Source organism: Hyla sarda, chromosome 4 (genome assembly GCF_029499605.1).
Source record: "Hyla sarda isolate aHylSar1 chromosome 4, aHylSar1.hap1, whole genome shotgun sequence".
Taxonomy (NCBI): Eukaryota; Metazoa; Chordata; class Amphibia; order Anura; family Hylidae; genus Hyla; species Hyla sarda.
Genome location: NC_079192.1, coordinates 342,200,115 through 342,227,325, shown reverse-complemented (window position 1 = coordinate 342,227,325; position 27,211 = coordinate 342,200,115). Strand labels below are relative to the sequence as shown.

General features: G+C 42.7%; 1 protein-coding gene across 1 annotated transcript in view; it reads left to right on the top strand.

Moving 5' to 3' along the window:
• The window catches only part of KCNMB1 (potassium calcium-activated channel subfamily M regulatory beta subunit 1), a 64,708-nt gene that overhangs the window by 14,595 nt on the left and 22,902 nt on the right, over window positions 1-27,211 (top strand). The gene's annotated exons all lie outside the window — the stretch shown is intronic.

Below are 27,211 nucleotides of genomic sequence, written 5' to 3'. Positions count from 1 at the left end.
CCTCAATATCTGATTTTTTCAAATCTTCATAAAAAATTTCCTACCATTTAGCTGTTACTCAGAGAAAGATGAGTCTGACAGACTTTCTGCTCTCACAGAGATAACGGCAGGGGGAAGTTACACACACCAGCTCAGCTAGTATACAGGAAGAGCAACATCTTAGAAGATAGCTTACTTTGGGTACGTTCACACGCGCTGATTTTTTAGCCGGTTTTCCGCTGCGTATTTGAAAGTGGGCGGGCTCTTCTCGGCTGTCCGCAGCAGATTTTCCAGAGCGGAATTTACGCTGCGGAAAATCCGCCACAGTCCCTACTGACTTCAATGGGGCTTGCGGCGGATTTTCCGCAGTGTACATTCCGCCACGGAAAATCGGCTGCGGACAGCCGAGAAGAGCCCGACCACTTTCAAATACGCAGCGGAAAACCCGCTAAAAAAATGCACGCGTGTGAACGTACCCTTAGACTGGAAACAAAGGGGAGAGCAGACACAAGGCAGTCTGCAGGGGAGAATCGCATAGGCAATGTACAAGTATAGAGAGAAAATACAGCTCAAACTGCACATTTAATAAGCTGTAGAAGCAAAAAACAAAAAAATTCAATACAGACCTATGATGAAAATATTTTTGCACCATAAAGTACTCCTTGCTTGACATCATGGGACTATAGTATAATAATAATAATACAACAAGAATATTTGGCAAACTTTTAGGGAAAAGGTGCAGCAACAGTCCAGCGCCCCCTCCTGGATAACCAATAGATAAATATAGAAATGTATTCAGCTCTCCAGTGAGAAAATAAAACTATCTTTATTAAACCATCTTAAAAACAGTCAATTAACTGTTCCCGGCCCATCATGTAAATTTACTTCACTACTTAACGTGAAATGACTTACTTTATGTCATGACTATAAAAAACAGCTAATCTTGCAAAAATGAAGCCCTCATACAACTCTGTTGGTTGAAAAATAAAAAAAATAGTTATGGTTGTTTGAATATAACAACATAATTTTTTTTAATGTTGGTTTCCAAGACAGAAAATCCTAAAATATAGATAACATAATTTATACCGCATGGTAAATGCCTAAAAATAAATATATAAAAAAAATTTTTTTTCAATTACAAATTAAGTATTTATCTTGCTTTGCCAGAAAATGTAATTCAATCTGATCAAAAAGTCATGTGTACCCCATAAAAGTATCAAAAATAGTAGAAGACAACATCCCTTCTGTGACATCTAGGTCAATCCTGCTGCCTGTGCTCCCGCCATACACCAGCACATGCATGCCAACCTAGAACTTCTACCTGCATAATTGCTTGATCCCTGGAAGAACTTTCTCATGACAGGACACTAAGGTTTTCACACTGTAGTGGGATTATAGAGATTATATGTGACTATATGGGATTATAGAGATTATTATAACTACATTTGGTGGTAATCCTTCAACAGTTTACAGGTATCAATAAATAATAATGTGTTTTTTTTTCAATTCTGACCACTGTCACTTTAAGCATTAATAACTCTGGGATGCTTGTACACTAGGATGCTGAATTTGATTCAGAGATAGTTTTTTCGTGACATATTCTACTTTATGTAAGTGATAAATTTCCGTCGATACTCGCATCATTTCTTGGTGAAAAATTCCAAAATTTCCTGAAAAATTTGAAAATTTAGCATTTTTATAACTTTGAAGCTCTCTGCTTGTAAGGAAAATAGACATACCAAATAAACTATATATTGATTCACGTATGCAATATGTCTACTTTATATTTGCATCATAAAGTTGACGTGTTTTTACTTTTTGAAGACATCAGAGGGCTACAAAGTTCAGCAGCAATTTTCCAATTTGTCTAGTAAATTTCAAGATCTGAATCTTTCAGGGACCAGTTCAGTTTTGAAGTTAATTTGAGGATCTTTATGTTAGAAATACCCCATACTGGACCCCATTATGAAAACTGCACCCCTCAACGTATTCAAAATGACATTCAGAAAGTTTGTTAACCCTTTAGGTGTTTCACTGGAATAGCAGCAAAGTGAAGGAAAAAATTCAAAATCTTCAATGTTCTTGTTGACCCATATTTTTTATTTTTACAAGGGGTAAAAGGAGAAAAAAAAAATATGTAACCCAATTTCTCTCATGCAAGGAAATACTTCATATGTGGATGTAAAGTGCTTTGTGGGTGCACTAGAAGAACATAACAAGTGGTACAGTGAGCCTTAACACCTACACAGGTGTTTGACAAATTTTCAATAAAGTTGGACGTGAAAATGAAAAAAAAAAATGTTTTTTCACTAAAATGCTGATGTTACCCCAAATTTTTCATTCTCCCAAGGGGTGAAAATGTCCCCCAAAATTTGACACACCATTTCTCTCGAGTAAGGAAATATCTCATATGTGGATGTAAAGTGATCTGCGGGTGCAGTAGAGGGCTCAGAAGGGAAGGAGCGACATTGGACTTTTGGAAAGCGAATTTTACCGAAATGGTTTTTGCGGGGCACATCTCATTTAGGAAGCCCCCATGGTTCCAGAAAAACAACCCATATGGTATACTATTTGGGAAACTACACCCCTCAAGGAACGTAACAAGGGGTACAGTGAGTCTTAACACCCCACAAGTGTTTGACGACTGCAATGAATTTGGACGTGAGCATTTTATTTTTACTTAAATTGGCACTGTCATGATATCAAAAAATTGATATGTTGTAGTACTTAAGTGCTACAACATACCTCTAATATACTTTAATTAAAAAAAGTTATTTTAAATGAGTTTAAAATCACTTTTAAATTCGGCCACTAGGGGCCTCCTAATGGCCGAATGCATTCGGCAGTGACGTCACTACAGAATTTCGACTCATTTAAGCCTGGCAATGAGTCAAAATTCAGTCACTGCGGTGCTCGCTCCCGCCTGTCAATCAAACAGGCGAGAGCGAGCATGCTGATAGCTGGGGCTGCGCGCATTGGCCAGCTCAACTGGCCTCGCGCGTGGCCCCGCCCGCCCCGTTACCCTGTCCAGAGGCAGCGCACGCACTCATTGCTGCGCTGATCCTCTGGATGGGTAAGTCTGATAAATATATATGTTATATATATCTGGCATGAGTAGTGCTGGGCGGTATGGCCTATAATGAATATCACAGTGTTTTTTATATTATTGCGGCATCACGGTATTACCGCCTGCCCCCCCCCCCTGTGCCCACTAGCGGTGTCAAATGTGCCCCCCGCAATCGATCGCTATCATCACCGCTAGTGGGGTCCCTGTGCCCACTAGCGGTGTCACAAGAATGCCGAGCGCGGCTCTGTTCATCGTCCCTGTCAGCTCTCAGGGTACAGAAACAGATTTAAAAGGCTTGTGCCCAGCTAACGTAGTACTGTGCATGTGCAGTACTACGCAAATAGCGTAGGGCTAATGCCAGGCTCCTAGTGCTGCCTACATTAGCCCTACGCTATTTGCGTAGTGCTGCGCCTGCGCAGTACTACGTTAGCCGAGCGATGCTTTTAAATCTGTTCCCGTACCCTGAGAGCTGACAGGGACGGGGAACAGAGCCGCGCTCGGCATTCTTGTGACACCGCTAGTGGGCACAGGGACCCCGCTAGCGGTGATGGTAGCAATTGCGCTCGTGGGAGACATTCTTGTGACACCGCTAGTGGGCACATGGATCCCGCTAGCGGTGGGGATTGATCGTGCTTGCGTGGACACTGGCTGACAGGCGCAGTGGGGGGACACAGTAAATGGATTAGCTTCTGTGAATCGGGCCACAGAAGCACACCGGGACAAGTGAGGGCGCCGCGCTGGGCTCTACAATTCCTCCGGAGGGTGGGGGAGGGGCCCGACCGGTATAGCGGTATGGGCAAAAATCCATACCGTGGGAGAAAAAAAAAATGGTATCTGGTTCAGAACACTCATGCATAGACAAGGGCGGAAGCAAGCGCCCAGCAAGGTGTCAGTGACGTTGCGCCTGTTGGGAAGCGCTGCTTCCTGCCCTGCTTTATAGAGCAGATTTAGAAGCACTAAATCTGCTCTATTAAAGCGATTTAAAAAATCAGGGCTAGATTACTACTAGGTAGGGACATATTAGATTATATAGTACTTGGTGGGAGCTACCCTTTAAATGCTGATGTTACCCCAAATTTTTCATTTTCACAAGGAGTAATAGGTGAAAATGTCTCCCAAAATTTGAAACCCCATTTATTTCTAGTAAGGAAATATATCATGTAAAGTGATCTGCGGGTGCACTAGAGGACTCAAAAGGGAAGGAGCGACATTGGGCTTTTGGAAAGCAAATATTGGTAAAATGGTTTTTGGGGGGCATGTCACATTTAGGAAGCCCCCATGGTGCCAGAACAGCGAAAAACACCCCACATGGCACAGTATTTGGGAAACTACACCCCTCAAGTAACATAACAAGGGGTACAGTGAGCATTTACATCCCACTGGCGTTTGACAGATCTTTGTAACAGTGGGCTGTCCAAATGAAAAATGACATTCTTCATTTTCATGGACCACTGTTTCAAAAATCTGTCAGTCACCTGTGAGGTGTTAAGGCTCACTATACCCCTTGTTATGTTCCGTGAGGGGTATAATTTGCAAAATGGGGTCACATGTGGGTATTTATTTATTTTGCGTTTATGTCAGAACCGCTGTAACCAGCAGCCCCCCCCCAATCACTAGAGATTTTGCGAATTGTTCGCCGGCGAACAGTTCCCGGCGAATTTTGCATGGTCGCGTTCGCATCGCCGGGCGAACATATGTGAAGTCGATCTGCCCCCTATACTTTAACATCGCAGTAAACGTTGACCCTGTGAGTCAGAGTCAGCAGACACATTACTGCCAATCAGCAGCAGTCCCTCCCTTCCAGACCCTCCTACCTCTTGCACGGACGCCATTTTAGTGTCATTCAGCATGCTGCAGGCTTAGGAAGTGGAGGGTCAGAGAAGCTGCTCCTGCTGTATAGGGAAAGTGATAGCTAGGTTTCTGCTAGGTGGTGTATTCAGGGTCCAGTTTACTTGTAAAGCACTAGTGTAACATCTGCTTTAAGGACAGCACCCAAAAAAGCCCTCCCAAGCCCTCCTGGTTGGGAGGGAACCGCTGGTTAAAAGGGGTACTCCAGAATCAAACTTAAGTTCCTTCAAGCAACTAACTACTATAGTATTCAAAGGGCTGAAAGATATCAGTCCGTGTGTTTTGCAACAGCTGGAGGCACCCTGGTTAGGGACCACTGCATAAAAGGGGAACTCCGCTGGGAAGCTTTTTTTCTTTAAAGCAACTAACTACTACAGTATTCAAAGGGCTGAAATATATCAGTCTGTGTGTTTTGCAACAGCTGGAGGCACCCTGGTTGGTGACCACTGCATAAAAGGGGAACTCCGCTGGCAAGTTTTTTTGATCATTATCACACTAGTGCAAATCACATTAGGTGTGACAGTTGTGCAAATTAAAAAAAAAAAAAAACTTTTTGGGCTGTTAAATAAAATCAGTCGTCACTGTTAGTTCACGTCACAGTTGCCATTTTTCTTGCCTGCAGGGCAAATTGTGTCACCCTAGTGCAAATCACATTAGGTGTGACAGTTGTGCAAATCAGGAAGTTTTATTGCCTAGGTTACTGGAGGTTTTGCGAACTGCAGCGGAGGGGGAGGGCCTGCCGGGGTCCATGTCAGAGGCTGTAATAGTGTTGCTCTTTAATCCTGGGAAAAATCCGCAATCCGCGGGCTCCTTTAGACCAATCTCTCTCTTGTGTTCCGATGTTAAATTGATAGCAAAGGTCTTGGCCAACCGTCTACTGAGGGTTATAACCTCCCTGATTCATGGGGATAAGATGGGGTTCATGCCTGGGAGATCAACTGCTGACAATATTAGGAGGCTCTTTTTGAATTTGCAGCTGCAGCCTGAGAATGCTGGTGGTAGGGCCGTTCTTTCACTCGACGCTGCCGAAGCTTTTGACAGTGTTGAGTGGAATTTTCTTTAGAGTGTTTTGAGATGAATGGGTTTTCCCCTGCAAGACTGTAGTTCTCAGAAAGTGGCTACCTGGCGTAAGCTCCCCCTCTCCATGGTATGTAGGTCTAACTTAGTTAAAATGGTTCTTATGCCCCAGTTTTTGTATGTTCTCCATAACACCCCTGTATGGATTCCTCTGAAATACTTTTATAGGATTCAGGCCCTGTATAGAGAGCTCATTTGGAAAGGCAAGTCGGCTAGAATCCGTCTTGAAATGCTACAGCGAGGCAAAGAGGAGGGTGGTCTGTCTGTCCCGAACCCGTGGTTATACTTCCTTTGCATCGCAGGTCCAGCAATTAAAGGGATGGGCACAATTCGCTATCATGGGGAGTACAGGTGATATAATCTCAAAGCACATAGGCGATGTGACCCCTATTTATTTGTTAGAAATGGATGCACAGACTCGTCCCCCGGACCTCCCCCCCCCACCTTTATCCTTATCCGTAAAGTGTGGATGAAGTTTAAGTCTCTTATGCATCATCCTGTCTTTGTAACATACTCTCCACTGTGGTATAATCCTGGTCTTTCTGAATTGTGTTCCCTGCCAGATATTGCCCTATGGTTCTCTCACGGGATTCTCTATATTTCTTAGGTGTATGATGGGCCGACATTGAAGTCATTTGCTCAACTGCAGGAGGATTTTAATTTGCCTTTTTCTACCACTGCCTGCAACTGCGACATGCCCTGGATACGCAGTCTAGGGCTTGTGACTTGACTGTCGGATCATCTGTGGTGGTAAATTATTTATTTACTCAGGTAAATGGGAAGTGGATGTGGGTCCCTTTTCAGATGAGCAATGGATGCAGATTTTGGCCATAACCCCGTGGCTTGCCGTTTCAGAGGCTCACCGGGTGTTGCAAATTTTCCTACTGCATCAAGTATAGCGTACTCCTGCATTCCTGCATAAGATCGGGGTACGGCCGGATTCTTGTTGTCCCCAATGCTCTCTGTCTGACGCTCATTTGCTCATTTGCTCCATGTGATGCGGGACTGTGCTCCACTTGCACCATTTTGGACTGCTGTGAGGCAATTGATTGGGAGAATGTATGGCTACCTGTTCGGATTATCCGTCATGACGTGTATCCTAGGCTATTTGGATGGGGTTAGATAAGGACAGTGGCCTATGTATCGGTTTTAGCAGAATTTTGTATCAAGCGCGTAAACTAATTGCACAGCACTGGCTGAGAGTCTCCCCTCCTACTATATTGGAGCTGATTACGAAATTAAACCACGTCATTAGATTGGAGAAGGGTGTATACTGCAAATGTAAAGACACGCGTTAATTTGAACTCATTTGGGGCCCATGGATTGATACCCCAGGTTTACTGTCCACGTACCTGCGGAGGACTGCCATGGAGGTGCTGTTGGGGTGACTGGAGAGGTCTGCACACTAATACATTCTGATGTCTTGAACGTACTGTTTATGTTTTTGGTGTCTTGTCGTTTCATGTCTGTGTCTATGTGCTATGTTGTTTCGTAGGTGGTCTCTTCTGTGTGGGTCCCTTACACAATCAGTGATTGCCCATATCATGGACAATGGATGAGGGAGGGGGGGATGGACATAGGTGAGAGGGGGATGGACATGGGTGGAGGAGGGGGGGATGGACATGGGTGGGGGAGCGGGGATGGATATGGTACAGTACCTTAAGAAAGCAATTTTTCTTCTCCGTTCTTCCTCTCTCCGGCAGGGCACCGACTCAGGGCTCCGGCAGGGCAATCATTCACGGTGCCGCAGGGGGGAACGCTGGGGCACGGGTCATTACACCGGTCCGGCGCAGCTTCCGCATACTTCACCCTCTCTGGGCCGCAGGGGGGAGGGGGAAGCTAAGGGACGCTGGGGGGCATAGGGGTACGCTGAGGCCTATAACAGCAGCCTCTGATCATGTGACTCCGACTCCTCCATGTGACTGATCACATGTCAGTGACATCATCGCAGGTCCTGTTAGCCTCACAGCGCACACAAACTTCCCTCCCCCTGCGGCACCGGGGAGGGAAAAAAAAAAAAAATCAGGGTTGGGAATCACTGCGCTCTGGATGTGCAGGTACTGGGTTGAGTGGCGGGGCTGGGAGCCTACAGCTCATAGCTCCGCCTCTCTGTGGCCGCTTCACACAAGGTCCTGACTTAGTGTCAGCACCTTGTGTGAGTGAGCAGCCACTGTGTGGCTGGATGGGCCGGACGGTGTAATGCAGAAAACCGGCTCCTGCCGGCCCACTGTGCGGTCGGCCCACTGGGAATTTTCCCGGTATCCCGCTAGGCCAGTCCGGCCCTGGTGGAAAACCACACTACAGGCTGATCCAACTTTGATGTAATGTCCTTAACCCCTTAAGGACTCAGGGTTTATCCATTTTTGCACTTTTGTTTTTTCCTCCTTACCTTTAAAAAAATCTGAATTCTTTCAATTTTGCACCCAAAAATCCATATGATGACTTATTTTTTGCACCACCAATTCTACTTTGTAATGACATCAGTCATTTTACCCAAAAATCGACGTTGAAATGAAGAAATGCCATTTTGTTAGTTTTGGGGGCTTCCGTTTCTACGCAGTACATTTTTCGGTAAACATGACACATTCTCTTTATTCTGTAGATCCATATGATTAAAATGATACCCTACTTATATATGTTTGATTTTGTCGTACTTCTGAAAAAAATCATAACTACATGCAGGAAAATTTAGACGTTTAAAATTGTCATCTTCTGACCCCTATAACTTTTTTTTACTTTTCTGCGTATAGGGCGGTATGAGGGATCATTTTTTGGCGGTACAAATGATTCAGTTTTTAGCAGTACCATGTTTGTATTGATCAGACTTTTTGATAGCTTTTTATTCATTTTTTCATTATATAAAAAGTTACCAAAAATACGCTATTTTGGACTTTGGAATTTTTTTTGCACGTACATCATTAACAATGCAGTTTAATTAATTATATATTTTTTAAAGTCAGACATTTTCGTACGCGGCGATACCACATATGTTTATTTTTATTTACATTTTTTTATGGGAAAAGGGGGTGATTCAAACTTTTATTAAGGGAGGGGTTAAATTATCTTTTTTCACTTTTTTTTCCACTTTTTTTTTTTTTGCAATGTTATAGCTCCCATAGGGGGCTACAAAACTGCACACACTGATCTTTTACATTGATCATTGTTATCCCATTGATCAATGATTCTGCCACTTGACTGCTCCTGCCTGGAACTCAGGCACTGAGCAGTCATTCGGCGATCGGACACGCAGGAGGAAGGTAGAGACCCTCTTTGTGTCCTCCAGCTGTTCGGGACATTGCAATTTTACTGCTGCGGTTGCAAACAGCCTACTGAGCAAGCCGGGAGTAGTTTACTTTCACCTTAGATGTGGCGATCAACTTTAAACGCCATGTCTAAAGGGTTAATAGCGCACAGCACCGTGCGCTATTAGCCATGGGTCTCGGCTGATGTTACAGGCCAGGCCCGACTCGCTATGATCCCGTTATAGAAAGGGAGCGAACTCAGGGCATACAGGTACGCCCTGGGTCCTTAAAAGATTAAAGGGGTATTCCCGGGAAAAAAAAATTATATATCAACTGGCTCCAGAAAGTTAAACAGATTTGTAAAATAGAGTAGTAGAATGAAGATAGAAATATGTCCGCACTCACCATGCCATTTCAAGTGGTTCGCTTTATTGGATTCTTCAAATCTCCATTAGAAAGCATGTAACAAAAACACCCAAGTGCAGGGAGGGGGAGCTGCTCCGGGCAAGGAGACTAGGAGCAACTGTCAGGAACAACAGCACCGTTTCGCGTTATTCACGCCGGAAGATGCGTGGAACCGGAAGATGCGTGTATAACGCGAAATGGTGCTGTTGTTCCTGACAGCCACTCCTATTGAAGAATCCAATAAAGCGAACCACTTGAAATGGCATGGTGAGTGCGGACATATTTCTATCTTCATTCTTTCATATGAAAGACTGTCTCTTTAATTGTCCAGCACCATATACCAGCCATACACCCGAACACATTGATTGTCACACCTGCATAGTGGTTCTCTAGCAGTGCCCACCCATTTTTCTACTTCTACAGATTTGTAAAATACTTCTAATAAAAAATCTTAATCCTTCCAATAATTATCAGCTGCTGAAGTTGAGTTGTTCTTTTCTGTCTGGCAACAGTGCTCTCTGCTGACTCTCTCTCTCTGTTTGTCTCGGGAACTGCACAGAGTAGAAGAGGTTTGCTATAGGGATTTGCTTCTACTCTGGACATTTTCCGAGACATCATAGAGCACTTAGACAGAAAAGAACAACTCAACATCAGCAGCTCATAGGTACTGAAAGGATTAAGATTTTTTAATAGAAGTAATTTACAAATCTAAAAAAGTAGCCATCCCCTCTAGGCTAGCATCAGTTGCCTGATACAGTGATGTAATGGTAAAAATGATGACTGGATCGTGCTTCAATTATAATATGAAAGTGCAAATTTATTACACAATATAAAATACATATAAAATATAAACAATAACTCCTCGAAACACAAGGGCCCTTGTGCCGAGGAAAATTACAATATAAAACTTATACACACACCAATAGCTAGCATTGAGAATTTTTTAACAATGCAATAGTACTTTAAATCCGGCCTCCAATATTTCAAATGGGTTAAATGTCCCTTAAAAGGTATAGATTCCAATTATACGTAAGGTACGTCAAGTCCCATATAGGATATAGATTCCAAATTTTAAACGTAGAATAGGTAAATTATAGTTACCAGTCTGCAATACATCCCGATAGAAAGTCACCTTGAGTTGAAAATGTGGAGTCCGCACGGTTAGGTGGTACCAGACGCTGGCATGCGTCCTCGCGGCGGTCTGCCTGCCACAGACCAGCTGTAATAATAACCGCTTGCTGATGTTTCGCTGCAGATGGTAACCACACGATGAAGCAGGTGCGGACTTCTAGGTAACTCGATGGTGGGTGACGTCACAGGCGCTTGGGCAATGCTGCCTGGAAGATGATTCCGGGAATGGTGTACTGCTTAGCAGAACTGGATCGGAGTTCGCCTTTGGATAGTCAGGTAGCGGGGATGTATGATATTCTTATACCTAGACGCGTTTCTGGGCTCACATGTGCTTTATACACGGCCCTTTCCTCAGTAGGCTTGCATGATCTCTGAAGCAACACATCTACTCTATATTCATCCGGTCATAATCAAATAGATTGTGTAAAGGGGATACTTAAGATATTCAAAAACTAGGAATGGATCACTATGGAGGGGTTTGATGTGTAAAACCCGAACTGGTATTAGTATGGACTCGTAAGTCAGTACATACTTGCGGATCTTGCGTTATCGCATTGTATGTATTGGTTTTAGCGATAGTTTCAACAAATTCCCAATGGGCTAAAAACATATACTAACATCAACTGTATATATCCTAAAGTTAAATAGAGGCTCTAAACATAAGAAATATAAAAGTTTAGCATGATGCGATGGGAATTCGCATTTGCAACCTAACCATCGCATCGTGTGAATGGAGGCAATAGCAGATATGGTTCGTGTGAACCAGTATATATACGAATATAAAGAAAAGGAAAATGGAAATAAAGACAATTAAATAAAATTAAATGAAATAAGATATAAAGAAGCACAATAATATTAATAAAATTAAAAATAGAAAATTAAAAATAAAAATAAAATAAAAATAGAAATAAAAATAAAATAAATAGATAATGAAAAATATATAAAAATAAATAAATAAAAATAAAAATGAAAACAAAAATAAAAATAAAATAAAAATAAAGATAAAAATAATAAAAATTAAAATTAAAATAAAAATTACATTAAAAATAGAGTAAAAATTAAAATAGAAGTAAATAAAAATTTATTAAATGCAATATTAATTAAAATGAATATTACAGAATAAACTGACCATACAGTTCTCTCAGACCCGAGAAACTGATAAATATACTTTTTTATATAGATACCACATTCTCAAGTGTGACTCTTGGTAGGAGACGGAATGAGGGGGGCATGGAGGGCTACAGGGACCCTCCTTCAATATGATAGAAAGGAGGAGACCCTGGAATCCTGCAGGTCCCCTACAGAAAACCAAACAATTTGAAAGTAGAATTAAGTCCATTAGGCTCTTATGTATCGAATTCATAGATTTTTTTGCTTTCTGCTCTGGACATTCTTACAAATAGGCTCCCCCCCCTCCAATCTTTTCCCCAATTCTTGTTAAGGCCCTCTTAGTTCTGCCTATATATTGTTTTTTACAACTGCACTCTATTATATAAATTATACCTGTGGAATTACATGATATATAGGCAGAACTAAGAAAAAACAATATATAGGCAGAACTAAGAGGGCCTTAAAAACAAGAATTGGGGAACACATTATGAATATTAAAAATGGTAACTTAAAACACCCTCTATCGGCACATTTTATTAACACCCACAAAAAAGATTTAAAATTTTTCTCTTATACTGGCATTCAAAGAGTAAGAAAAGATTGGAGGGGGGGAGCCTAATTGTAAGAATGTCCAGAGCAGAAAGCAAAAAAATCTATGAATTCGATACATTAGAGCCTAATGGACTTAATTCTACCTTCGAATTGTTTGGTTTTCTGTAGGGGACCTGCAGGATTCCAGGGTCTCCTCCTTTCTATCATATTGAAGGAGGGTCCCTGTAGCCCTCCATGTCCCCCTCATTCCGTCTCCTACCAAGAGTCACACTTGAGAATGTGATATCTATATAAAAAAGTATATTTATCAGTTTCTCGGGTCTGAGAGAACTGTATGGTCAGTTTATTCTGTAATATTCATTGTAATTAATATTGCATTTAATAAATTTTTATTTACTTCTATTTTTATTTTTACTCTATTTTTAATGTAATTTTTATTTTAATTTTAATTTTTATTATTTTTATCTTTATTTTTATTTTATTTTTATTTTTGTTTTCATTTTTATTTTTATTTTTTTATTTTTATATATTTTTCATTATCTATTTATTTTATTTTTATTTCTATTTTTATTTTATTTTTATTTTTAATTTTCTATTTTTTATTTTATTAATATTATTGTGCTTCTTTATATCTTATTTTATTTAATTTTATTTAATTGTCTTTATTTCCATTTTCCTTTTCTTTATATTCGTATATATACTGGTTCACACGAACCATATCTGCTATTGCCTCCATTCACACGATGCGATGGTTAGGTTGCAAATGCGAATTCCCATCGCATCATGCTAAACTTTTATATTTCTTATGTTTAGAGCCTCTATTTAACTTTAGGATATATACAGTTGATGTTAGTATATGTTTTTAGCCCATTGGGAATTTGTTGAAACTATCGCTAAAACCAATACATACAATGCGATAACGCAAGATGCGCAAGTATGTACTGACTTACGAGTCCATACTAATACCAGTTCGGGTTTTACACATCAAACCCCTCCATAGTGATCCATTCCTAGTTTTTGAATATCTTAAGTATCACCTTTACACAATATATTTGATTATGACCGGATGAATATATAGTAGATGTGTTGCTTCAGAGATCATGCAAGCCTACTGAGGAAAGGGCCGTGTATAAAGCACATGTGAGCCCAGAAACGCTTCTAGGTATAAGAATATCATACATCACCGCTACCTGACTATCCAAAGGCGAACTCCGATCCAGTTCTGCTAAGCAGTACACCATTCCCGGAATCATCTTCCAGGCAGCATTGCCCAAGCGCCTGTGACGTCACCCACCATCGAGTTACCTAGAAGTCCGCACCTGCTTCATCGTGTGGTTACCATCTGCAGCGAAACATCAGCAAGCGGTTATTATTACAGCTGGTCTGTGGCAGGCAGACCGCCGCGAGGACGCATGCCAGCATCTGGTACCACCTAACCGTGCGGACTCCACATTTTCAACTCAAGGTGACTTTCTATCGGGATGTATTGCAGACTGGTAACTATAATTTACCTATTCTACGTTTAAAATTTGGAATCTATATCCTATATGGGACTTGACGTACCTTACGTATAATTGAAATCCATACCTTTTAAGGGACATTTAACCCATTTGAAATTTTGGAGGCCGGATTTAAAGTACTATTGCATTGTTAAAAAAATTCTCAATGCTAGCTATTGGTGTGTGTATAAGTTTTATATTGTAATTTTCCTCGGCACAAGGGCCCTTGTGTTTCGAGGAGTTATTGTTTATAATTTATATGTATTTTATATTGTGTAATAAATTTGCACTTTCATATTATAATTGAAGCACGATCCAGTCATCATTTTTACCATTACATCACTGTATCAGGCAACTGATGCTAGTCTAGAGGGTTTGGCTACTTTTTTAGTTTTGTTTCCCTTATCACAACACCAGGTGTAGGTGTACAGCCCTTTTACCTTGGCTAGTTAATTGTGAGCTGCACATCCCCAGTTTTTTACCTAATTTACAAATCTGTTTAACTTTCTGGGGACATAGGTAAATATATATATATATATATATATATATATATATATATATATATATAAATAAAGTTTTTTCCTGGATAACCTCTTTAAAACAAGTAAAAATGAGGCTCAGTAGTGTGTGTGGCCTCCACGTGCCCCTACAATGACTGGGCATGCTCCTGATGAGGTGGCAGATGGTCTCCTGAGGGATGTCCTCCCAGACCTGGACTAAAGCATCCCACTCCTGGACAGTCTGTGGTGCAACGTGGCGTTGGTGGATGGAGCTAGACATGATGTCCCAGATGTACTCAATTGGATTCAGCTCTGGGGAACGGGCAGACCAGTCCATAGCATCACAGCCTTCCTCTTGCAGGAAATGCCTACACATTGCAGCCACATGAGGTCTAGCATTGTCTTGCATTAGGAGGAACTCAGGGCCAACCGCAGCAGCATATGGTCTCACAAGGGGTCTGAGGATCTCATCTCGGTACCTAATGGCAGTCAGGCTACCTCTGGCAAACACATGGAGGGCTGTGCGGCCCCCCAAAGAAATGCCACCCCACACCATTACTGACCCACCGCTAAATTGGTCATGCTGGAGGATGTTGCAGGCAGCAAAACATTCTCCCCAGCATCTCCAGACTCTGTCACGTCTGTCACATGTGCTCAGTGTGAACCTGCTTTCATCTGTGAAGAGCACAGGACGCCAGTGGCCAATTTTCCAATCTTGGTGTTCTCTGGCAAATGCCAAACATCCTGCACAGTGTTGGGATGTAAGTACAACCCCCACCTGTGGACGTTGGGCCCTCATACCAACCTCATGGAGTCTATTTCTGACCATTTGAGTGGACACATGCCCATTTATGGCCTGCTGGAGGTCATTTTGCAGGGCTCTGGCAGTGCTCCTCCTTGCACAAAGGCGGAGGTAGCGGTCCTGCTGCTAGGTTGTTGCCCCCCTATGGCCTCCTCCATGTCTCCTGATGTACTCGCCTGTTTCCTGGTTGCATCTCCATGCTCTGCACACTACGCTGACAGACACAGCAAACCTTCTTGCCACAGCTCGCATTGATGTGCCATCCTGGATGAGCTGCACTACCTGAGCCACTTGTGTGGGTTGTAGACTCCGTGTCATGCTACCACTAGAGTGAAAGCACTGCCAGCATTCAAAAGTGACCAAAACATCAGCCAGGAAGCATAGGAAACGAGAAGTGGTCTGTGGTCACCACCTGCAGAACCACTCCTTTATTGGGGGGTGTCTTGTTAATTGCCTATAATTTCCACCTGTTGTCTGTTACATTTGCATAACAGCATGTGAAATTGATTGTCAATCAGTGTTGCTTCCTGAGTGGACAGTGTGATTTCACAGAAGTGTGATTGACTTGGAGTTATATTGTGTTGTTTAAGTGTTCCCTTTATTTTTTTGAGAAGTATACACCCCTACCCTTCAATTCCCTGGTTGAACTTGATGGATGTATGTCTTTTTTCAACTGTGCTAACTATGTAACTATGTACTATAACAATGATCTTCTCAGTGCTGCCTATCATAAGTAGCGCCCACATACACTATAACAATGATCTTCTCAGTGCTGCTCATCAGTAAAAGTGTTCATTTTATTCTTCACACAGTAATAGTTTTCCTCTAAATGTCCCACACTGTACAAATGCCCCTTTTGTGCCCCTTACTGTATAATAATGCCCACCTTACTGTACTACAGATCACGGTGCAAAAAAATGAGCCTTCATACTTTCCCCTATTACCTTCTTCTTTTGTATCCATTGCACAGAGCCCATACACAGCTCCGACTTCCTATGGATCTTCCAAGACCTGCGATGACTTCTATAGGCTATGACTCCTGATGATGTCCTAGCAGGTCCATAGTAAGACTACTAGTGCTGACTATAGGCTCTCTGCAGCCCGGACAGCTTTAGGGCTATACTAATACTGCTGTATTTTGCCACGATTTGCTCAAAATCCCGGCAAAAACACTGCGATTTTACCATGATTTTGAGCAAAATAAAGCAAAATGCATTAGTGTTAGTACACACCTAAAGCTTTTTCAGGGGCCCCCTTTTAGATTGTGGCCCTAGGCAACTGCTAAGGTTGCCTCCCCTAACGTCAGCCCTGATGCTAGGCTAGGGTAACACATTACTACAGCCCATTGTACCTAGCAAACACAGAAATACAGGATTTTTAACACACTTTTGCTCATTATATCTCTTGTTAGTTATATTTCTATTTAAAATTCTTTGTGCTTAAGTATTGTTATATGGTCCTGTACTACCCTTAGGCCCTGTCAGGTTGAGTCCCTCAGTGACCTGGGGGCTCCTGTGAAAGGTCTCCCCCAGTTGGTTTTATAAAGGTGTGTGTGTCACTTTAACCCCTTAAGGACCAGGCCATTTTACACCTTAGGACCGGAGCGTTTTTTGAACATCTGACCACTGTCACTTTAAACATGAATAACTCTGGAATGCTTTTACCTATCATTCTGATTCCGAGATTGTTTTTTCGTGACACATTCTACTTTATGTTATTGGTAAAATTTTGTCGATACTTGCATCGTTTCATAGTGAAAAATTTCAAAATTTGCTGAAAAAATTTAACATTTAGCATTTTTCGAACTTTGAAGCTCTCTGCTTGTAAGGAAAATGGATATTCCCAAAAAAAATAAAAAATGTATTCACAAATACAATATGTCTACTTTATGTCTGCATCATAAAATTAATGAGTTTTTACTTTTGGAAGACACCAGAGGGCTTCAAAGTTCAGCAGCAATTTTCCAATTTTTCACAAAATTTTCAAACTCACTATTTTTCAGGGACCAGTTCAGGTTTGAAGTGGATTTGAAGGGTCTTCATATTAGAAATACCCCATAAATGACCCCATTATAAAAACTGCACCCCCCAAAGTATTCAAAATGACATTCAGTCAGCGTTTTAACCCTTTAGGTGTTTCACAGGAATAGCAGCAAAGTGAAGGAGAAAATTCACCATCTTCATTTTTTACACTCGCATGTTCTTGTAGACCCAATTTTTGATTTTTTACAAGGGGTAAAAAGAGAAAATTTATACTTATATTTGTAGCCCAATTTCTCTCGAGTAAGCACAAACCTCATATGTCTATGTAAAGTGTTCGGCGGGTGCAATAGAGGGCTCAGAAGCAAAGGAGCGACAAGGGAATTTTGGAGAGTACGTTTTTTTGAAATGGTTTTTGGGGGGCATGTTGCATTTAGGAAGCCCCTATGGTACCAGAACAGCAAAAAATCCCCACATGGCATACCATTTTGGAAACTAGACCCCTTGGGAAACGTAACAAGGGGTAAAGTGAACCTTAATACCCCACAGGTGTTTCACGACTTTTGCATATGTAAAAAAAAAAAAAAAATTCACTAAAATGTGTGTTTCCCCCCAAATTTCACATTTTTGCAAGGGTTAATAGCAGAAAATACCCCCCAAAATTTGTAACCCCCTCTCTTCTGAGTATGGAGGTACCCCATAAGTGGACCTGAAGTGCACTACGGGCGAACTACAATGCTCAGAAGAGAAGGAGTCATATTTGGCTTTTGGAGAGCAAATTTTGGTCGGGGGGCATGTCGCATTTAGGAAGCCCCTATGGTGCCACAACAGCAAAAAACCCTCACATACCATACCATTTTGGAAACTAGACCCCTTGAGGAACGTAACAAGGAATAAAGTGAGCCTTAATACCCCACAGGGGTTTCACGACTTTTGCATATGTAAAAAAATATATATATTTTTTCACTAAAATGTGTGTTTCCCCCCAAATTTCACATTTTTGCAAGGGTTAATAGCAGAAAATACCCCCCAAAATTTGTAACCCCATCTCTTCTGAGTATAAAGGTACCCCATAAGTGGACCTGAAGTGCACTACGGGCGAACTACAATGCTCAGAAGAGAAGGAGTCATATTTGGCTTTTGGAGAGCAAATTTTGCTCGGGGGGCATGTCGCATTTAGGAAGCCCCTATGGTGCCAGGACAGCAAAATAACCCCCACATGGCATACCATTTTGGAAACTAGACCCCTTGAGGAACGTAACAAGGTGTACAGTGAGCATTTACCCCCCACTGGTGTCTGTCAGAACTTTGGAACAGTGGGCTGTACAAAATTTTTTATTTGCACAGCCCACTCTTCCAAAGATCTGTCAGACACCTGTGGGGTGTAAATTCTCACTTCATCACTCATTATATTCCGTGAGGGGTGTAGTTTCCGAAATGGGGTCACATGTGTTTTTTTTTTTTTTTTTTGCGTTTGTCAAAACCGCTGTAACAATCAGCCACCCCTGTGCAAATCACCTCAAATGTACATGGTGCACTCTCCCTTCTGGGCCTTGTTGTGCACCCCCAGAGAAGTTTGCGCCCACTTATGGGGTATCTCCGTACTCGGGAGAAATTGCATTACAAATTTTGGGGGGCGTTTTTCCCTTTTACCTCGTCAAAATAAAAAGTAAAGGGCAACACCAGCGTGTTAGTGTAAAAAATTTATTTTTTTACACTAACACGCTGTTGTAGACCCCAACTTCACCTTTTCATAAGGGGTTAAAGGAGAAAAATCCCCCCAAAATTTGTAACACAATTTCTCCCGAGTACGGCGATACCCCATATGTGACCCTAAACTGTTGCCTTGAAATACGACAGGGCTCCAAAGTGAGAGCGCCATTCGCATTTGAGGCCTGAATTAGAGACTTGCATAGGGGTGGACATAGGGGTATTCTACGCCAGTGATTCCCAAACAGGGTGCCTCCAGCTGTTGCAAAACTCCCAGCATGCTTGGACAGTCAACGGCTGTCCAGCAATACTGGGAGTTGTTGTTTTGCAACAGCTGGAGGCTCCATTTTGGAAACAGTGGCGTACCGGACGTTTTTCATTTTTATTGGGGAGGGGAGGGGGGCTGTGTAGGGGTAAGTGTATATGTAGTGTTTTTTACTTTTTATTTTATTTTGTGGTAGTGCAGTGTTTTTAGGGTACAGTCACATGGGCGGGGGGTTACAGCGAGTTTGAGCTGCCGCGCAAAATTTGCTGCATCGCAAACTTGCAGCCTGATACTCACTGTAGGCCCCCTGCCCATGTGAATGTACCCTGTACATTCACAGGGGGGGGACCTCCAGCTGTTACAAAACTACAACTCCCAGCATGCACAGTTTATCAGTGCAAGCTGGTAGTTATAGTTTTGCAACAGCTGGAGGCACACGGTTGGGAAACACTGAGTTAGGAAACAGACAATGTTTCCCAACCAGTGTGCCTCCAGTTGTTGCAAAACCACAACTCCCAGCATTCTCAGGCATGCTGGGAGTAGTAGTTCGGCAACATCTTTAGAGCCAGATGTTGCCGAACTACAACTCCCAGCATGCTGGGAGTTGTAGTTTTGCATCATCTGGAGGACTACAGTTTGCAGACCACTAATACAGTGGTTCCCAATCTGTGCCCTTCCAGATGTTGCAAAACTAGAACTCCCAGTATACCAAAACTGTCCAGGCATGCTGGGAGTTGTAGTTCTGCAACATATGAAGGGCCAGATGTTACAGAACTACAACTCCCAGAATGCCTGGACAGTAAGGGGATGCTGAGGATGTGTAGTTTTGCAACATCTGGAAGGGCACAGTGGTCTCCAAACTGTGGACCTCCAGATGTTGCAAAACTGCAACTCCCAGCATGCCCAGACGCCAAGGGCTGTCTGGGCATGCTGGGAGATGTAGTTTACAGGGTCCCAATACAGCAATGCATGTCGCTTTACGGCGACGTGCATTGCTGTAAAGGGCCCGACCGCGGCTGAAGATCTACTCACCTGTCGCCGCCGCCGCCATCTTCCTCGCCGGGATCCGGGTCTTCAGGGACGAGGTAAGTACCGGGGCTGGTCCCCAGCACTCCCCCGTCCCCCGCCGCGTCCTCCGGTCTTCCTCCCGTCCTCTCCGGACTTCAAGGGGCCGGGCAGGACGGGAGGAAGTAACCGCCCCCCCTCCTGCGATTGGTCGGTTAGTTAACCGACGGATCGCAGGGGATCGGAGGAGGTGGCCGGCTTGCCACCTCGCTCCGATACTTCAGCATGGTCCTGGCTGTCTGTGACAGCCGGGATCATGCGAAATTACCGGGCGGTCGGGTCCCAGAGACCCGATCAGCCCGGTATCGCCGCAGATCGCAAGGGCGATTTCCCTTGCGATTTGCGGCGATCGCCGACATGGGGGGCCTACATGGCCCCCCTCGGCGTTTGCCCTGGATGCCTGCTGAAGGATTTCAGCAGGCATCCAGTTCCGATCTCTGCCCGGCGAGCGGCAGAGACCGGAAATACAACAGGACGTTCTCTAACATCCTTGGGCATTAAAGCCCAGGTAGTGGGGACGTTAGAGAACGTCCTATGTCCTTAAGAGGTTAAAGGGGTATTCCAGGCCAAAACTTTTTTTTATATATCAACTGGCTCCGGAAAGTTAAACAGATTTGTAAATTACTTCTATTAAAACATTTTTATCCTTCCAATAGTTATTAGTTTCTGAAGTTGAGTTGTTGTTTTCTGTCTAACTGCTCTCTGATGACTCACGTCCTGGGAGCTGTGCAGTTCCTATGGGAACTGGTCACAGCAGGAACTGGTCACAGCAGGAACAATTAACAGCTTTAAAACAGGGTTAGATACATTCCTGGAACAAAATAACATTAATGCTTATGCAGAATTATAAAACTACATCCCTTTTCCTTATCCCCTTACACCCTTCACTTCAATTCCCTGGTTGGACTTGATGGACGTATGTCTTTTTTCAACCATACCAACTATGTAACTATGTAACTATGCACAGCTCCCGGGACGTGACATCATCATTGAGCAGTTAGACAGAAAACTTCAGAAGCTAATAACTATTGGAAGGATTAAGATTTTTAATTGAAGTAATTTACAAATCTGTTTAACTTTCCGGAGCCAGTTGATATATATATATATATATATATATATATATATATATATATATATATAAAAAGGTTTTGCCTGGAATACCCCTTTAATGCCTAGACAGGATCCCTATGTATAGGTAGTATAGAGGACCTGTGGGAGGTCTCAAGGACCTGTGTAAGTCTGTCACATGCTATGTTATGCAGTCACATGATTTGTTTGTCACATGTTCTCCCAGAGAGCACCAGCTTAACCTATGACCCGCAGCTTGACCAATGGACTTTAGTCCAGCCCCCACTATATAAAGGGGTGGTCATTACAATTCTCTCTCTTCCATCTAAGCCTTTGCTGAGCACAGCAACCACCAGAGATCTCAGTGCAAGTGATCAGCGTCTGAAAGACCCCAAAAGCTTCCAGTAAGTCTCAAGTCTATGTCTGCTGTCACTACGAATAGTCAAGTCCTGCACATAATCAAGTCAAGTCTAATTTCAAGTCAAGTTAACTAGAAGTATATTGGCCCAGCAAGCTGTGAGGTCTTCTGGGTCCTGGCCACCACTCTGGGAATTCTGGCCTTAGCTGTGAAGATAATTTTGCCTGTCTTCTACTCAGTAAAGCCTCTGTTTACCCTTAACTGGTTGTGGACTCTCCTTTCACTTCTAGCAATTGGCATAGTGGAGAATCTGGGCATGTGGTGTTCTGGAATCCGAAAACCACACTGGCACTAGGGGTTAATACCATCTGATCCCACCACTCACACCACTACACCCGTGGATCCATCATTACAACCGGTGGTCCACCACAGTTATATTAGGGGTTTTTGTACTTCAGGCTTTTATGCACTGGAGAAGTGTTCTGTATTTTTGTTTATTTCATTTGGCATTAAATAATGCCTCAACATATTCCTTAACCACTATTTACTATTTAACCACAAGATTGACCATATTCAGCTACACAAGTTTTTTTTAAATCTTTACAAAAGACACATGCAATTGTATAATATGTTTTCTGAATAGAGAAATGCAAATTTTAGGTGCTAGTTCATACTAACATTTAGCACTATCCTACAGAAACTAGAGGGTGGGCCATTTATATGGATACACCTTAATAAAATGGGAATGGTAGGTGACATTAACTTCCTGTTTGTGACACATTAATATATGTGAGGGGGGAAACTTTTCAAGATGGGTGGTGACCATGGCAGCCATTTTGAAGTTGGCCATTTTGAATCTAACTTTTGTTTTTTCAATAGGAAGAGGGTCATGTAACACATCAAACTTATTGGGAATTTCACAAGAAAAACTATCATGTGCTTGTTTTTTTTTATTTTTTTATTCATTCATTCATTCTATTGAGTTTTGAACAATAAGACAGCAACCAAAATATCAAACAATAGGCCTTAGTGTGGGCCCTAAATGGGACAAACATAATACAGTAAGCAATAATCATAGTACATGTGGTGTACAAGAGGGAATATTCAGTCCGCGTTGTGGACTGTCATCCAGTATTGGTGTAAAGGAAGGACAAACCAATATCAGTGACAAATATTGTAAGATGAGCAAAGCATAATGAAAGGAGACGATCTCCACATGAATACAAATAAAATAGAAAGGAATTAAACACTAAATGGGTTTTCGCCTATGAGGGCAAACCCAAAAAGATATTAACCACAGTGTGTGTCAACAAAGGGTGTGTTAAAATGTATATCAGGAAGCTACCATTCAATCGGGTTTCAAGTGCGGACAATGGGGGCTGGACAGCCAGGAGGACCAATGTTTCAAAAAAGATTTATACTGCGAGTGCACAAGTGCAAATGTTCTCTCATACCCACATGACAGATTAACAACATTTATCAGCTCTATGAGTTCAGGTATTAGATTAGATTTCCAGCGCCTAGTTATCAGGAGCTTGGCAGACATCAAGATATGAGCAGTACGTTTCCGAAAAGGAAATGGGACACGGTCTAAGTTTAAAAGGAGAATAGCTAGAGAGGGGGTCAGCTGAAAACCTGATCATAGAAATCTCTGCAGCAAACTAGTTACTTCGTTCCAGAATGACGTAAGCTTAGGGCATCCCCATAGGATATGTAACAAAGTACCCTCCTGCCCACATCCACGCCAGCAAGATTTAGAACATTCTGGGTTAATGTGGTGTAGCCTGGAGGGGGTAAAGTACCATCTAAAAATCAATTTTAGTACAGCTTCTCTGTGGTTTGTAGAGTGGAACATTGATTTCACTAGACCTAAAGCGGACATCCATTGGTCCATTGTGAACGTTTCTCCCAACTCTCTTTCCCACCTATCCATATATGGAAGTTTTGCTAGGTCTGTTTTACCATTAAGTAGGTTGTAAAACACATTAATCCCCTTTTTAGATGGTGCCGTAATCTGGAAGAAATGCATTATCCTAGATGGGATTAGTAGACCGCGACTAAATTTAGCAGTGAGGAGGCTTCTAATTTGTAGGCATTTATAAAAGTCAGATTGGGGTATACCATATGTCTTTTGTAGATATGGGAAATGTACAGCATCATAGGAATCAAGCAAGTCGCCGAGGGAGTTCATTCCTCTCTCTTTCCATGAGCTCAATGACAAATCTGGGATAAAATGGGCCAGGAGATCTACGGGGACATCCTTCAATAGACATGTCCTTTTAGGCAAGGGCTGAGCCAAAAATTGTCTCCACACTCTATCAGAGAGATTGACTGAGGTTAAGTGAGTCGGGGAAGGAGGGGGAGAGAGGGAGGGATCCACAGTCTGGACAAGAAGGCGAGCTCTAAGGGAAAGTGGGGCAGAGCATTCAGCTTCAATGTCAACCCAGTATTTGTCGGGATTGTACGACCACCAGTATTGGAGTTGATCCAAAATACATGCTTTGTGATAGTCCTCTATATGTGGGAAACCCAGGCCTCCAGCATCAGGATGATCATAAGTTTACGGGCCACCCTAGGCTTCCTACCAGACATAGTGATAAATAGCTCGATTTAAGGAGTTAAAGTAAGATCCCGGGATAGAAATGGGCAGGGTTCTAAATAGATAGAGTAGCTTTGGGAGGAGAAGCATTTTGAATGCCGCCAGATGACCCAGCCAAGAATTAAGTTGTGTAGAATAGGAGAGAAGAGAGGTCAGGAGAGAGGTGGCCAGAGGAGGGAAGTTCGTACAGAAAGTATTTTTAGAAGGGATGGTAAGTTGTATGCCTAGATAGGAGATAGATTCCAGTTGCCAGTCTAGTTTGGAATGGCGTTTAAGAGAGTCAATCGCTGATTGCTGTACGTTGATAGGTAAAATTTGAGACTTTGCGGTGTTAAGCTTATAGTATGAGATTTTGCTAAAGTAGTCCAGGAGGGCAAAAAGGGGGGGAAGGGAAGTCAAGACGTCTGTCAAAGTCAGAATAATGTCATCCGCGAACAGTGCCACTTTATGATCCCTTCTACCCACAGAAATTCCGTGAATGGCGGAATGGGCTCTTATTGCCTGGGCAAGGGGTTCTACAGAAAGGACAAAAAGTAGTGGGGAGAATGGACATCCCTGCCGTGTACCATTTGACAGAGTGAACTGGCCGGATAACGCTCCATTTGCAAAAATCATAGCAGCTGGATTGGAGTATAACGCTTTAATTGCGGTAAGAATGGTGCCGGAAAAGCCAAAGGCCTCCAAGGTGGAAAAAGCATACTGCCAGTTCACTCTGTCAAATGCTTTTTCAGCATCGAGGGTTAAGAGAGCTGCAGGGGAATGAAGATGTTCACAGTGTTGTAGAAGGGATAGGATTCTTCTGGTGTTATCGGGACCTTGTCGTCCTGCTATAAAGCCAACTTGGTCGGCATCAATGAGAGAGGGGAGCAAGGGCATGAGTCTAGACGCCAAGATTTTAGCGTAAACCTTGACGTCTCCATTGAGTGAGGAAATAGGCCTGTAATTAGAGGTATCGTCTGGGGGTTTACCAGATTTGGGGATAGTAGTTATTAAAGCTGTCAGCATCTCTTGGGGGAGGGAGCCCGTGGTCATAGCCAAGTTAAACACAGTCATCAAGTGAGGTGTAAGGATGTCAGAATATCTTTTGAAATACTCATTAGGGAGTCCGTCAGGTCCAGGGGCTTTATGGGAGGGTAATGATTTAATGGCTGTCACAACTACTTGCAGGGAGATAGTAGAATTAAGTGCTTGCATTGCGGAGTCGGAGAGCCGAGGTAGGGAAACAGACTGAAGGAAGGACTCAATGGAGAATTTAGTCGGCTGCATTGTCTGGGGGTCAAGATGCATATTATATAGGTTTTTGTAGTAGTCTCTAAAGGCATTAGCAATTTCTCTGGGCGACAATATGGTTTTTTTAGTGGTAGGGTGGACCATGGATGCTATTCTACTTTTCCTCGCTGAGGGTTTGAGTGTCTTAGCAAGTAAGGAACCGGGCTTATTGTTCTGGGTATAGAATTTGAATCTAGATTTACGTAGGTCTTTTTCAAACCGGTATAAGAGAAGTTGGCGCAGTTTCGTACGGGCAGACACTAGTCGAGAGAAAATATCAGAGCTGGGATTCGATTTATGGAGAGCTTCCAGCACAGCGACCTCATCTAGCGCTTCTTGTAAGTCTCTGGCTCTCTGCTTTTTGAGCGTAGATCCAAGGCGAATAAAATCGCCCCTTATGACTGCCTTATAGGCCAGCCACAAAGTCGTCGGGGTGATATCAGGGGATTGGTTGAGGCAAAAGCACTCCAGAAGGGAGCTCTATATTACTTTGCTATGAGAAGAATGGGCCATAATATGAGAATTCGCTCTCCAAACGAAGTCGCTATGCAGGGGCGTAGAGTCTGTGAGTGAGAGGAGTGTAGGAGCGTGGTCCGACCACGTCAGCTCCCCAATCTCTGAGTGTTCAAGTCTATCTAGGAGACCCCTTGATATCAGAATCAAATCAATCCTCGAGTATGTGTGGAATCGAGGGGAAATATAGGTATAATCTCGCTTTGACATATGAGACATACGGCAAGCATCAAAGTAATCATATCTAGCAAGGGTGTCTCCCAGACAGAAAGAACGCCTACCACCTATTTTGGAGAGGTCCATAGATGGATTAGGCACCGAGTTAAAGTCACCACACAAGATAACCTCTCCCATTCGGACCTCTGTAATCAAGTTAAACACTTTCTTTAGGAATCTACTCTGTTTACTGTTAGGAGCGTAAATATTCACAATGGTATAAGGGACATGATTAATGCAGCACAGTAAGATGATAAATCGTCTGTGAGGATCTATAATCTGTTTGGAGACAGAGACTGCCAGATCATCTCTAAAGGCAACTAGGATGCCTCTCTTTTTCTTGTCCAAGGTAGAGGACACTATGGTTGAGAACCTCCTGTGATGTAAAGTAGGGAATTTTTTAGAGGAGATATGTGTCTCCTGAAGGCACAATAGCATAGCATCTCGTCTCTCCACTTCAGGCCACATGAAGTATCTTTTTTGTGGGCTATTAAGCCCGTTAACATTCATGTAAAGTAGGCGAATGCTCATGATAGCCGCTAGGAGAAATGTGGAGGTGACCAGGAGGGGGAGTATAGTGTAAGTCTGACCAAGCATCTAGTGGTTCAATCAGGGGTGACACACACTAACCTGTGATTCAGTGAAGAAGTCGACACACACTGGGCTTGCAAAGTTGGTAGTTAAAAACCCGACTTGGCTCTGTGAGCCACAGACGGGGATGTCACACAATTGCTCCTACTAAAACCACAAAAGAAGGAGCGTTAGAACAGCAAATACAAATAAAAGGGTTAAGGCTAAAAAAGAAAAACAGATCAGCAAAGTATTGGCATGAAATCAAGATAGGCAAATAGTAATAGAAAAGTGCAGTGTATAGATGTTATAGACACCAGTACAGTGGGTGTGGAAAGTAAAGTCACAAACTGGTCAAGGGAATTGCTATCAGCCATTCCACCGGGT